Genomic DNA, 13,708 nt, shown 5'->3' on the forward strand with positions numbered 1-13,708 from the left:
CATAAATCCTGATGCATTGCACCTTTTAATCTCATCTGACAGCAGCAATAAATTGTTTAACAATACACAACTTTCTGTGAGAGTGAACCAGAAACCACGAAGTGACAGTCAGTGTAAGACTCAGTGAGGCCGAGAGAAGCAGTTTCAGACGTTACTTCTCTCGAGGTTCATCACTACCAGAGACACAAGTCACACATTTATCATTGTACACAATCCTGTGATATACCTTTTTTCTGTTTTCAGGAAATGTCCTTCCTGGTTAGACATGTGGTTTGTTGGTGACAAAATGGACACGGTGTTTTGTTTGTCAACATGTTGTTTGAGCATTTTATCAGACAACCAATGACGTCTGTCAGCTCTGACACTTCAGCCTTGTTGGTTCCACCAATCTTTTAAATGCACATGTGATGGGAGGAGAATGAGGATATATATGGGCAGAATAGAACTGGGTGTGTACGAAGATGAAGGCTTATCAAGCTTTTGCAGATTCCAGTAAGAGGAGCAGCACTTTACAAAGAAAATTGGTAAAACCACTCTGGGTTTGTTGATGACCTTGTTCCTCAATTTCAGTTACATTTGTAAACATAGACAAACTGTGTCATATTAGAGAAGAGCCTGCTACAGATTCCTGATTTTAGTTTTTTAATCTCTCTTTCATTCCTTGGAAAATAGTTTTAAAATGTTAAACCGTTTAGAAATAATTACAAAAATGTTGTATTCAGGAAATGTCCTTCCTGGTTAGACATGTGGTTTGTTGGTGACAAAATGGACACAGTGTTCTGTTTGTCAACATGTTGTTTAAGGATTTTATAAGACAACCAATGCTGCTGTTGTTTTTTTTGTCTCTGTCTGACTCGATGATTTTACTTCTATCTTTCCTCCAGAGATGTTCATTGAGAACGTTTTGAAGAACGTTGGAAGGGAATGTTTAAACTGCGCTTAAATGTCCCGAACTAATAACTTAACAATTGTTATTCTTAAGCTATTATATGCTTATTTAGGGACTTGGAAGTTTATAGTTGTTGCCCAGCTTCTGATGTTTTTGCAGCATTCAGTATTTTGAAAGAGAGCATTATGATATTTGTTATGAAATCAATAAGTCTCGATCTCAAACTGAAAGACCACTCTCTTAAATTAAGAGAAGAAGAAAAAACACATTAAGGAACATTATTCTTTATTCAAACCTTCGTTCACACATTTCATCAGTAAAGTCTGTTCAGTGACTCTTGTTCAGTGAGTTCATTGAAACACAATCAGTTTGTTTCACCTCCATCTCACATGTGGAAAAGAAAAGAACAAATAATCATCTCATTGATGAGGATCAGGATCAACACAGGTTCTAAAACATCCCACAACCTGATTTCTACATTGATTCAGAAAACAACAGCAACATTAGATATTTCAAACACATTCATGTCAGTGTAATTATAGATTTGTGTCTTTACAAAGTGATAAGTAAATATGTGTGATAAAGGAAGGTCAGTGTTTGATTGACAGCTGATCTCTGTGCAGAGCAGAAACGTCACCACGAAGAACTTTGATCAACAAACATGGAGACAAGAGAAGTTAAAGATGTACACACAGAATCTAAATCACTGCTTTTAATGACTCGAGTCTATTTGAGTTAACGGAACTCAGCTTTGGATCCAAATAAATTAAGCCAAACTCCAGCATAGAGAGGCTGAGTGGATTCGGTATCGACTCTGTGGAGGAGAGTCATGGTGTCAGAGACGCTGTAGAAGGACAGAACACCTGCCCTGTGATACACTCCTACTCTGGAGGACACAGGACCTGACACTTGATTCTTGATGCTTTTGTGAACATAGTCATAACTGTCTTTATTACAACTTAACATCCAAGAATTAGCATAGTATCCAAATCTACACTCATCAGAGTTTCCTTCTCTACTGATATTATTGTCAGTGACTGCTACACCAACTGTTCCTCTCACCTCCACCTCCCAGTAACAAGGTGACTTCAGACTCTTATTACTCAGGACCTGACACTTATTAGTGAATCTGTCTGGGTGATCAGGATAAGGCCGTTGGTCTCTCATACGTTCAACTCTGTTTCCCTCAGATAATAACAGACATTTGTGTACTGTGTTTGGATCCAGTGTGATTTCCTGTAAATATCTTAAGAAGTCAGCTCTGGTCTCTGGCTCTGGCTCCGGCTCCGGCTCCGGTTGTGGCTCCGGCTCCGGCTCTGGTTGTGGCAGCCCGAGCTCTCTCTCCCTCTCAGTGCTCTCTGGTGCATCTTGGAGTCCAAGGTTCTTCAGCTCCTCCGCTAAATCTGCCATGGTGCTTTTCTCCAGGACAGGCCTCTGTGTGAAGGTCTGTCTACACTGAGGACAGCTGTAGCTTCCTCTCTCCTCCTCTTTGTCCCAGTGGGTGTTAATACAGCTCTTGCAGAAGCTGTGTCCACAGACAGTAGTCACCAGATCCTTCAGTAGATCAAAAAACAGATCGAACATTAGAATCTTTCCTGCTCCAGCTGAACTCCTCTCTGAGCCATTTCCTTCCTCAGTGACAATCTCCAATGACAGATGAGTTTCACTGTCTTACCTTGAGCTCCGGTCTGTGTCTCTGCAGTGAATGAGGTCTGTCAGCTCTGACACTTCAGCCTTGTTGGTTCCACCAATCTTTTGAATGTACATGTGATGGGAGGAGAATGAGGATATATATGGGCAGAATAGAACTGGGTGTGTACGGAATGGGAGGCTTAATAAGCTTTTCCACATTCCAGTAAGAGGAGCAGCACTTTACAACATAGAACTGGGTGCGTATGAAGATGGAGGCTTATCAAGCTTTTCCAGATTCCAGTAAAAGGAGCAGCACTTTATAAAAAAAATTGGTAAAACAATTCTGGGTTTGTTGATGACTTTGTTCCTCAATTTCAGTTACATTTGAAAACATAGACAAACTGTGTCATATAAGAGAAGAGTCTGCTACAGATGCCTGATCTTTAATCTCTCTTTCATTCCTTGGAAAATTGTTTAAAAATGTTAAACCGTTTAGAAGTGAAACAAAAAACCATCTGGATCCAACCAGTCAACCAACCAAACCAACATTACCACCCAAGAAAAACAAACCCACAAAACCCACATGAACCAAGTCTAACCATCAACCGAATATCAGTAAAAACGGATAAACATCGCCTAACACACAGTGTTGCCATAGTTACTTTGAAAAAGTAACTTAGGTACTTTACAAGTTACTTGATTTTAAAAGTAACTAAGTTAGATTACAAGTTACTTGATTTTAAAAGTAACTAAGTTAGATTACAAGTTACTTTATTAGTTACATTCAGCAGCTGCCGACAACACCCCCGCCGCCTCAACATAAAAATGACAACCGGTTTGGCCAACACTAACTTTATTAGACACCGCCGGAGGCCCCCCCCCCCCCCCCGCGCGAACGGAGGGTTACCCTAACGGGCGCTGTAGCTGAGGTGATCCGCGAGAAGAGCCCGACACACGTCCAGAGTCGCTGTCGCCGACCGTCGTACCCGGTCCCCTCCAACCGGTCCCCGCCTTCCGCAGCGCCGACGGACACCGCCCCGCGGCATACTAGAAGGAAAGCCCCAGCACCGCGGATGAGCACCTCCCCCCCTAAAAAAACGTCGAGGAGTGCCGCACACCGAGCCTCCGGCGGCGTGGTGAGGAGGGCGACGGGGCGACTGCTCCCCCAGCCGCAGGACGTGCCCAGCGGGCTAACCACAAATACCGAAATAGTAACGCAAGGTGACTTGGACAAGTAATTTTAATCTGATTACTGGTTTGGAAATAGTAACGCGTTAGATTACTCGTTACTGAAAAAAGCGGTCAGATTAGAGTAACGCGTTACTAAGTAGCGCGTTACCGGCATCACTGCTAACACATAACAGTCCCATGAGCCTTTGTAACATGCTGTCCAATCAGAGCGACCGGCTCACCGACCACTACAATACATTAAAACAAACTGATGCAAGAGTCAAAGTATAAAAACACTACAGGTGAAGAAATGTAATCATGATCACACTTTAAAAATTAGAACAAGATCAAATCGTGGTTTGATAACAGCACGTGTGAAGTTTGGATTTAAAGGAAGCTTCCGACTCAGCCTGCTTTATTTCCTCAGGTTGATTCAGAGACTCAGACTCTTGTTTATAAATCTCTGTCCCCCTCAGTGTGAAGCTGAGCTGTCACAACAGCACATGCAGCCAGAGATGATACAGACTCACAGCAAAGTTAATGGAGTTCTGAAGGAGAACAATGACAAAGAGCAAAGGAACCATGTCAACAACTGTTCAGCTTCTATCAAAGACAATGATAAACTGCTCAAACGGTTTCTATATAATACAAGTGACACCAGAGTTCTTTCTGTTCTGAACCAGTTGGATGAAGTTTGTCTGTGACGGAGCAAAGAATCGATCCCAGTCGACAGGAACCTGATCCTGAGTGTTTTTATCGTTTACTGTTTTAACTCTGCAGAAATTACAAAACCTCCTCAAAGCAGCAAAGTTTGTTTTGTGGGTTAAACCTCAGAGAAATTTGGTGTCAAGAAGTTTGGATCCAGTCTGGATTCAAACTGTTCGACCCAGGAGTGTCTGTCCGTGAGGTGACAACGTGAAACACTGAAGCAACACAACAAACTCGTTGTGAGGTTTCATCCTCATTACAATGAACAGCACGATAAACGTAATGACCTCAAGTCCACAACATCACAATATCTCCAATATGTGGCTTGTGTGTCAGGACTCAACTCAACGTCTTCACCCTGAAACTTCACCAAACCATTTCATTCCTCAGTGGCAATGACCAATGACAGATGAGTTTCACTGTGTTATCTTGAGCTCCGGTCTGTGTCTCTGCAGTGAATGAGGTCTGTCAGCTCTGACACTTCAGCCTTGTTGGTTCCACCAATCTTTAAAATGTACATGTGATGGGAAGAGAATGAGGAAACATTTGGACTAAATAGAACTGGGTGTGGACGAAGACAAAGGCTTATCAAGTTTATCCAGATTCCAGTAAGAGGAGCAGCAATTTCCAAAATAGAACTGGGTAAACAACTCTGGGTTTGTTGATGACCTTGTTCCTCAATTTCAGTTACATTTGAAAACATAGACAAACTGTGTCATATTAGACAAGAGTCTGCTACAGATGCCTGATTTTAGGTTTTTTAATCTCTCTTTCATTCGTTGGAAAATAGTTTTAAAATGTTAAACAGTTTAGAAGTGATACAAAAAACAATCTGGATCCAACCAGCCAACCAACCAAACCAACATTACCACCCAACAAAAACAAACACACAAAACCCACATGAACCAAGTCTAACCATCCACTGAATATCAGTCAAAACAGCTAAACATCGCCTAACACATAACAGTCCCATGAGCCTTTGCAACATGCTGTCCAATCAGAGCGACCGGCTCACCGACAGTTACAATACATTAAAACAAACTGATGAAAGAGTCAAAGTATAAAAACACTACAGGTGACAGAAATGTAATCATGACCAATCTCTAAAAACTAGAATTAGATCAAATGTGGTATGATAACAGGGATTTAGACATTTTAATGTTTATTCAAGAATCAGCATGAGGAGGAGAAGAGTTGAAGCTGGACTCAGGAAGTCCAAACACAAACGGGGTTCATTTGAGACCGAGTGCAGGGTTTTGAAAGAGAGCATTATGAAATTTGTTATGAAATCAATAAGTCTCAATCTCAAACTGAAAGACCACGCTCATAAATAAAGAGAAGAAGAAAAAACACATTAAGGAACATTATTCTTTATTCAAACCTTCGTTCACACATTTCATCAGTAAAGTCTGTTCAGTGACTCTTGTTCAGTGAGTTCATTGAAACACAATCAGTTTGTTTCACCTCCATCTCACATGTGGAAAAGAAAAGAACAAATAATCATCTCATTGATGAGGATCAGGATCAACACAGGTTCTAAAACATCCCACAACCTGATTTCTACATTGATTCAGAAAACAACAGCAACATTAGATATTTCAAACACATTCATGTCAGTGTAATTATAGATTTGTGTCTTTACAAAGTGATAAGTAAATATGTGTGATAAAGGAAGGTCAGTGTTTGATTGACAGCTGATCTCTGTGCAGAGCAGAAACGTCACCACGAAGAACTTTGATCAACAAACATGGAGACAAGAGAAGTTAAAGATGTACACACAGAATCTAAATCACTGCTTTTAATGACTCGAGTCTATTTGAGTTAACGGAACTCAGCTTTGGATCCAAATAAATTAAGCCAAACTCCAGCATAGAGAGGCTGAGTGGATTCGGTATCGACTCTGTGGAGGAGAGTCATGGTGTCAGAGACGCTGTAGAAGGACAGAACACCTGCCCTGTGATACACTCCTACTCTGGAGGACACAGGACCTGACACTTGATTCTTGATGCTTTTGTGAACATAGTCATAACTGTCTTTATTACAACTTAACATCCAAGAATTAGCATAGTATCCAAATCTACACTCATCAGAGTTTCCTTCTCTACTGATATTATTGTCAGTGACTGCTACACCAACTGTTCCTCTCACCTCCACCTCCCAGTAACAAGGTGACTTCAGACTCTTATTACTCAGGACCTGACACTTATTAGTGAATCTGTCTGGGTGATCAGGATAAGGCCGTTGGTCTCTCATACGTTCAACTCTGTTTCCCTCAGATAATAACAGACATTTGTGTACTGTGTTTGGATCCAGTGTGATTTCCTGTAAATATCTTAAGAAGTCAGCTCTGGTCTCTGGCTCTGGCTCCGGCTCCGGCTCCGGTTGTGGCTCCGGCTCCGGCTCTGGTTGTGGCAGCCCGAGCTCTCTCTCCCTCTCAGTGCTCTCTGGTGCATCTTGGAGTCCAAGGTTCTTCAGCTCCTCCGCTAAATCTGCCATGGTGCTTTTCTCCAGGACAGGCCTCTGTGTGAAGGTCTGTCTACACTGAGGACAGCTGTAGCTTCCTCTCTCCTCCTCTTTGTCCCAGTGGGTGTTAATACAGCTCTTGCAGAAGCTGTGTCCACAGACAGTAGTCACCAGATCCTTCAGTAGATCAAAAAACAGATCGAACATTAGAATCTTTCCTGCTCCAGCTGAACTCCTCTCTGAGCCATTTCCTTCCTCAGTGACAATCTCCAATGACAGATGAGTTTCACTGTCTTACCTTGAGCTCCGGTCTGTGTCTCTGCAGTGAATGAGGTCTGTCAGCTCTGACACTTCAGCCTTGTTGGTTCCACCAATCTTTTGAATGTACATGTGATGGGAGGAGAATGAGGATATATATGGGCAGAATAGAACTGGGTGTGTACGGAATGGGAGGCTTAATAAGCTTTTCCACATTCCAGTAAGAGGAGCAGCACTTTACAACATAGAACTGGGTGCGTATGAAGATGGAGGCTTATCAAGCTTTTCCAGATTCCAGTAAAAGGAGCAGCACTTTATAAAAAAAATTGGTAAAACAATTCTGGGTTTGTTGATGACTTTGTTCCTCAATTTCAGTTACATTTGAAAACATAGACAAACTGTGTCATATAAGAGAAGAGTCTGCTACAGATGCCTGATCTTTAATCTCTCTTTCATTCCTTGGAAAATTGTTTAAAAATGTTAAACCGTTTAGAAGTGAAACAAAAAACCATCTGGATCCAACCAGTCAACCAACCAAACCAACATTACCACCCAAGAAAAACAAACCCACAAAACCCACATGAACCAAGTCTAACCATCAACCGAATATCAGTAAAAACGGATAAACATCGCCTAACACACAGTGTTGCCATAGTTACTTTGAAAAAGTAACTTAGGTACTTTACAAGTTACTTGATTTTAAAAGTAACTAAGTTAGATTACAAGTTACTTGATTTTAAAAGTAACTAAGTTAGATTACAAGTTACTTTATTAGTTACATTCAGGAGCTGCCGACAACACCCCCGCCGCCTCAACATAAAAATGACAACCGGTTTGGCCAACACTAACTTTATTAGACACCGCCGGAGGCCCCCCCCCCCCCCCCGCGCGAACGGAGGGTTACCCTAACGGGCGCTGTAGCTGAGGTGATCCGCGAGAAGAGCCCGACACACGTCCAGAGTCGCTGTCGCCGACCGTCGTACCCGGTCCCCTCCAACCGGTCCCCGCCTTCCGCAGCGCCGACGGACACCGCCCCGCGGCATACTAGAAGGAAAGCCCCAGCACCGCGGATGAGCACCTCCCCCCCTAAAAAAACGTCGAGGAGTGCCGCACACCGAGCCTCCGGCGGCGTGGTGAGGAGGGCGACGGGGCGACTGCTCCCCCAGCCGCAGGACGTGCCCAGCGGGCTAACCACAAATACCGAAATAGTAACGCAAGGTGACTTGGACAAGTAATTTTAATCTGATTACTGGTTTGGAAATAGTAACGCGTTAGATTACTCGTTACTGAAAAAAGCGGTCAGATTAGAGTAACGCGTTACTAAGTAGCGCGTTACCGGCATCACTGCTAACACATAACAGTCCCATGAGCCTTTGTAACATGCTGTCCAATCAGAGCGACCGGCTCACCGACCACTACAATACATTAAAACAAACTGATGCAAGAGTCAAAGTATAAAAACACTACAGGTGAAGAAATGTAATCATGATCACACTTTAAAAATTAGAACAAGATCAAATCGTGGTTTGATAACAGCACGTGTGAAGTTTGGATTTAAAGGAAGCTTCCGACTCAGCCTGCTTTATTTCCTCAGGTTGATTCAGAGACTCAGACTCTTGTTTATAAATCTCTGTCCCCCTCAGTGTGAAGCTGAGCTGTCACAACAGCACATGCAGCCAGAGATGATACAGACTCACAGCAAAGTTAATGGAGTTCTGAAGGAGAACAATGACAAAGAGCAAAGGAACCATGTCAACAACTGTTCAGCTTCTATCAAAGACAATGATAAACTGCTCAAACGGTTTCTATATAATACAAGTGACACCAGAGTTCTTTCTGTTCTGAACCAGTTGGATGAAGTTTGTCTGTGACGGAGCAAAGAATCGATCCCAGTCGACAGGAACCTGATCCTGAGTGTTTTTATCGTTTACTGTTTTAACTCTGCAGAAATTACAAAACCTCCTCAAAGCAGCAAAGTTTGTTTTGTGGGTTAAACCTCAGAGAAATTTGGTGTCAAGAAGTTTGGATCCAGTCTGGATTCAAACTGTTCGACCCAGGAGTGTCTGTCCGTGAGGTGACAACGTGAAACACTGAAGCAACACAACAAACTCGTTGTGAGGTTTCATCCTCATTACAATGAACAGCACGATAAACGTAATGACCTCAAGTCCACAACATCACAATATCTCCAATATGTGGCTTGTGTGTCAGGACTCAACTCAACGTCTTCACCCTGAAACTTCACCAAACCATTTCATTCCTCAGTGGCAATGACCAATGACAGATGAGTTTCACTGTGTTATCTTGAGCTCCGGTCTGTGTCTCTGCAGTGAATGAGGTCTGTCAGCTCTGACACTTCAGCCTTGTTGGTTCCACCAATCTTTAAAATGTACATGTGATGGGAAGAGAATGAGGAAACATTTGGACTAAATAGAACTGGGTGTGGACGAAGACAAAGGCTTATCAAGTTTATCCAGATTCCAGTAAGAGGAGCAGCAATTTCCAAAATAGAACTGGGTAAACAACTCTGGGTTTGTTGATGACCTTGTTCCTCAATTTCAGTTACATTTGAAAACATAGACAAACTGTGTCATATTAGACAAGAGTCTGCTACAGATGCCTGATTTTAGGTTTTTTAATCTCTCTTTCATTCGTTGGAAAATAGTTTTAAAATGTTAAACAGTTTAGAAGTGATACAAAAAACAATCTGGATCCAACCAGCCAACCAACCAAACCAACATTACCACCCAACAAAAACAAACACACAAAACCCACATGAACCAAGTCTAACCATCCACTGAATATCAGTCAAAACAGCTAAACATCGCCTAACACATAACAGTCCCATGAGCCTTTGCAACATGCTGTCCAATCAGAGCGACCGGCTCACCGACAGTTACAATACATTAAAACAAACTGATGAAAGAGTCAAAGTATAAAAACACTACAGGTGACAGAAATGTAATCATGACCAATCTCTAAAAACTAGAATTAGATCAAATGTGGTATGATAACAGGGATTTAGACATTTTAATGTTTATTCAAGAATCAGCATGAGGAGGAGAAGAGTTGAAGCTGGACTCAGGAAGTCCAAACACAAACGGGGTTCATTTGAGACCGAGTGCAGGGTTTTGAAAGAGAGCATTATGAAATTTGTTATGAAATCAATAAGTCTCAATCTCAAACTGAAAGACCACGCTCATAAATAAAGAGAAGAAGAAAAAACACATTAAGGAACATTATTCTTTATTCAAACCTTCGTTCACACATTTCATCAGTAAAGTCTGTTCAGTGACTCTTGTTCAGTGAGTTCATTGAAACACAATCAGTTTGTTTCACCTCCATCTCACATGTGGAAAAGAAAAGAACAAATAATCATCTCATTGATGAGGATCAGGATCAACACAGGTTCTAAAACATCCCACAACCTGATTTCTACATTGATTCAGAAAACAACAGCAACATTAGATATTTCAAACACATTCATGTCAGTGTAATTATAGATTTCTGTCTTTACAAAGTGATAAGTAAATATGTGTGATAAAGGAAGGTCAGTGTTTGATTGACAGCTGATCTCTGTGCAGAGCAGAAACGTCACCACGAAGAACTTTGATCAACAAACATGGAGACAAGAGAAGTTAAAGATGTACACACAGAATCTAAATCACTGCTTTTAATGACTCGAGTCTATTTGAGTTAACGGAACTCAGCTTTGGATCCAAATAAATTAAGCCAAACTCCAGCATAGAGAGGCTGAGTGGATTCGGTATCGACTCTGTGGAGGAGAGTCATGGTGTCAGAGACGCTGTAGAAGGACAGAACACCTGCCCTGTGATACACTCCTACTCTGGAGGACACAGGACCTGACACTTGATTCTTGATGCTTTTGTGAACATAGTCATAACTGTCTTTATTACAACTTAACATCCAAGAATTAGCATAGTATCCAAATCTACACTCATCAGAGTTTCCTTCTCTACTGATATTATTGTCAGTGACTGCTACACCAACTGTTCCTCTCACCTCCACCTCCCAGTAACAAGGTGACTTCAGACTCTTATTACTCAGGACCTGACACTTATTAGTGAATCTGTCTGGGTGATCAGGATAAGGCCGTTGGTCTCTCATACGTTCAACTCTGTTTCCCTCAGATAATAACAGACATTTGTGTACTGTGTTTGGATCCAGTGTGATTTCCTGTAAATATCTTAAGAAGTCAGCTCTGGTCTCTGGCTCTGGCTCCGGCTCCGGCTCCGGTTGTGGCTCCGGCTCCGGCTCTGGTTGTGGCAGCCCGAGCTCTCTCTCCCTCTCAGTGCTCTCTGGTGCATCTTGGAGTCCAAGGTTCTTCAGCTCCTCCGCTAAATCTGCCATGGTGCTTTTCTCCAGGACAGGCCTCTGTGTGAAGGTCTGTCTACACTGAGGACAGCTGTAGCTTCCTCTCTCCTCCTCTTTGTCCCAGTGGGTGTTAATACAGCTCTTGCAGAAGCTGTGTCCACAGACAGTAGTCACCAGATCCTTCAGTAGATCAAAAAACAGATCGAACATTAGAATCTTTCCTGCTCCAGCTGAACTCCTCTCTGAGCCATTTCCTTCCTCAGTGACAATCTCCAATGACAGATGAGTTTCACTGTCTTACCTTGAGCTCCGGTCTGTGTCTCTGCAGTGAATGAGGTCTGTCAGCTCTGACACTTCAGCCTTGTTGGTTCCACCAATCTTTTGAATGTACATGTGATGGGAGGAGAATGAGGATATATATGGGCAGAATAGAACTGGGTGTGTACGGAATGGGAGGCTTAATAAGCTTTTCCACATTCCAGTAAGAGGAGCAGCACTTTACAACATAGAACTGGGTGCGTATGAAGATGGAGGCTTATCAAGCTTTTCCAGATTCCAGTAAAAGGAGCAGCACTTTATAAAAAAAATTGGTAAAACAATTCTGGGTTTGTTGATGACTTTGTTCCTCAATTTCAGTTACATTTGAAAACATAGACAAACTGTGTCATATAAGAGAAGAGTCTGCTACAGATGCCTGATCTTTAATCTCTCTTTCATTCCTTGGAAAATTGTTTAAAAATGTTAAACCGTTTAGAAGTGAAACAAAAAACCATCTGGATCCAACCAGTCAACCAACCAAACCAACATTACCACCCAAGAAAAACAAACCCACAAAACCCACATGAACCAAGTCTAACCATCAACCGAATATCAGTAAAAACGGATAAACATCGCCTAACACACAGTGTTGCCATAGTTACTTTGAAAAAGTAACTTAGGTACTTTACAAGTTACTTGATTTTAAAAGTAACTAAGTTAGATTACAAGTTACTTGATTTTAAAAGTAACTAAGTTAGATTACAAGTTACTTTATTAGTTACATTCAGCAGCTGCCGACAACACCCCCGCCGCCTCAACATAAAAATGACAACCGGTTTGGCCAACACTAACTTTATTAGACACCGCCGGAGGCCCCCCCCCCCCCCCGCGCGAACGGAGGGTTCCCCTAACGGGCGCTGTAGCTGAGGTGATCCGCGAGAAGAGCCCGACACACGTCCAGAGTCGCTGTCGCCGACCGTCGTACCCGGTCCCCTCCAACCGGTCCCCGCCTTCCGCAGCGCCGACGGACACCGCCCCGCGGCATACTAGAAGGAAAGCCCCAGCACCGCGGATGAGCACCTCCCCCCCTAAAAAAACGTCGAGGAGTGCCGCACACCGAGCCTCCGGCGGCGTGGTGAGGAGGGCGACGGGGCGACTGCTCCCCCAGCCGCAGGACGTGCCCAGCGGGCTAACCACAAATACCGAAATAGTAACGCAAGGTGACTTGGACAAGTAATTTTAATCTGATTACTGGTTTGGAAATAGTAACGCGTTAGATTACTCGTTACTGAAAAAAGCGGTCAGATTAGAGTAACGCGTTACTAAGTAGCGCGTTACCGGCATCACTGCTAACACATAACAGTCCCATGAGCCTTTGTAACATGCTGTCCAATCAGAGCGACCGGCTCACCGACCACTACAATACATTAAAACAAACTGATGCAAGAGTCAAAGTATAAAAACACTACAGGTGAAGAAATGTAATCATGATCACACTTTAAAAATTAGAACAAGATCAAATCGTGGTTTGATAACAGCACGTGTGAAGTTTGGATTTAAAGGAAGCTTCCGACTCAGCCTGCTTTATTTCCTCAGGTTGATTCAGAGACTCAGACTCTTGTTTATAAATCTCTGTCCCCCTCAGTGTGAAGCTGAGCTGTCACAACAGCACATGCAGCCAGAGATGATACAGACTCACAGCAAAGTTAATGGAGTTCTGAAGGAGAACAATGACAAAGAGCAAAGGAACCATGTCAACAACTGTTCAGCTTCTATCAAAGACAATGATAAACTGCTCAAACGGTTTCTATATAATACAAGTGACACCAGAGTTCTTTCTGTTCTGAACCAGTTGGATGAAGTTTGTCTGTGACGGAGCAAAGAATCGATCCCAGTCGACAGGAACCTGATCCTGAGTGTTTTTATCGTTTACTGTTTTAACTCTGCAGAAATTACAAAACCTCCTCAAAGCAGCAAAGTTTGTTTTGTGGGTTA

The 13,708-nt window shown here is 42.6% G+C and overlaps 1 protein-coding gene and 2 long non-coding RNA genes across 3 annotated transcripts in view; 1 reads left to right on the top strand and 2 right to left on the bottom strand.

The window, feature by feature from the left end:
• LOC128454471 (receptor-type tyrosine-protein phosphatase N2) overlaps positions 1–13,708 on the top strand; it is a 64,974-nt gene that overhangs the window by 15,849 nt on the left and 35,417 nt on the right. The gene's annotated exons all lie outside the window — the stretch shown is intronic.
• Positions 5,754–7,294, bottom strand: LOC128455173 (uncharacterized). Its single transcript, XR_008341687.1, has 2 exons — positions 7,161–7,294; positions 5,754–7,039 (listed from the first exon to the last, which is right to left on the bottom strand). It is a non-coding gene; the product is annotated as an uncharacterized LOC128455173 (long non-coding RNA).
• LOC128455172 (uncharacterized) lies at positions 10,350–11,890 on the bottom strand. The gene is made up of 2 exons (XR_008341686.1): positions 11,757–11,890; positions 10,350–11,635 (listed from the first exon to the last, which is right to left on the bottom strand). It is a non-coding gene; the product is annotated as an uncharacterized LOC128455172 (long non-coding RNA).

This window comes from Pleuronectes platessa, chromosome 13 (assembly GCF_947347685.1).
Source record: "Pleuronectes platessa chromosome 13, fPlePla1.1, whole genome shotgun sequence".
Classification (NCBI taxonomy): Eukaryota; Metazoa; Chordata; class Actinopteri; order Pleuronectiformes; family Pleuronectidae; genus Pleuronectes; species Pleuronectes platessa.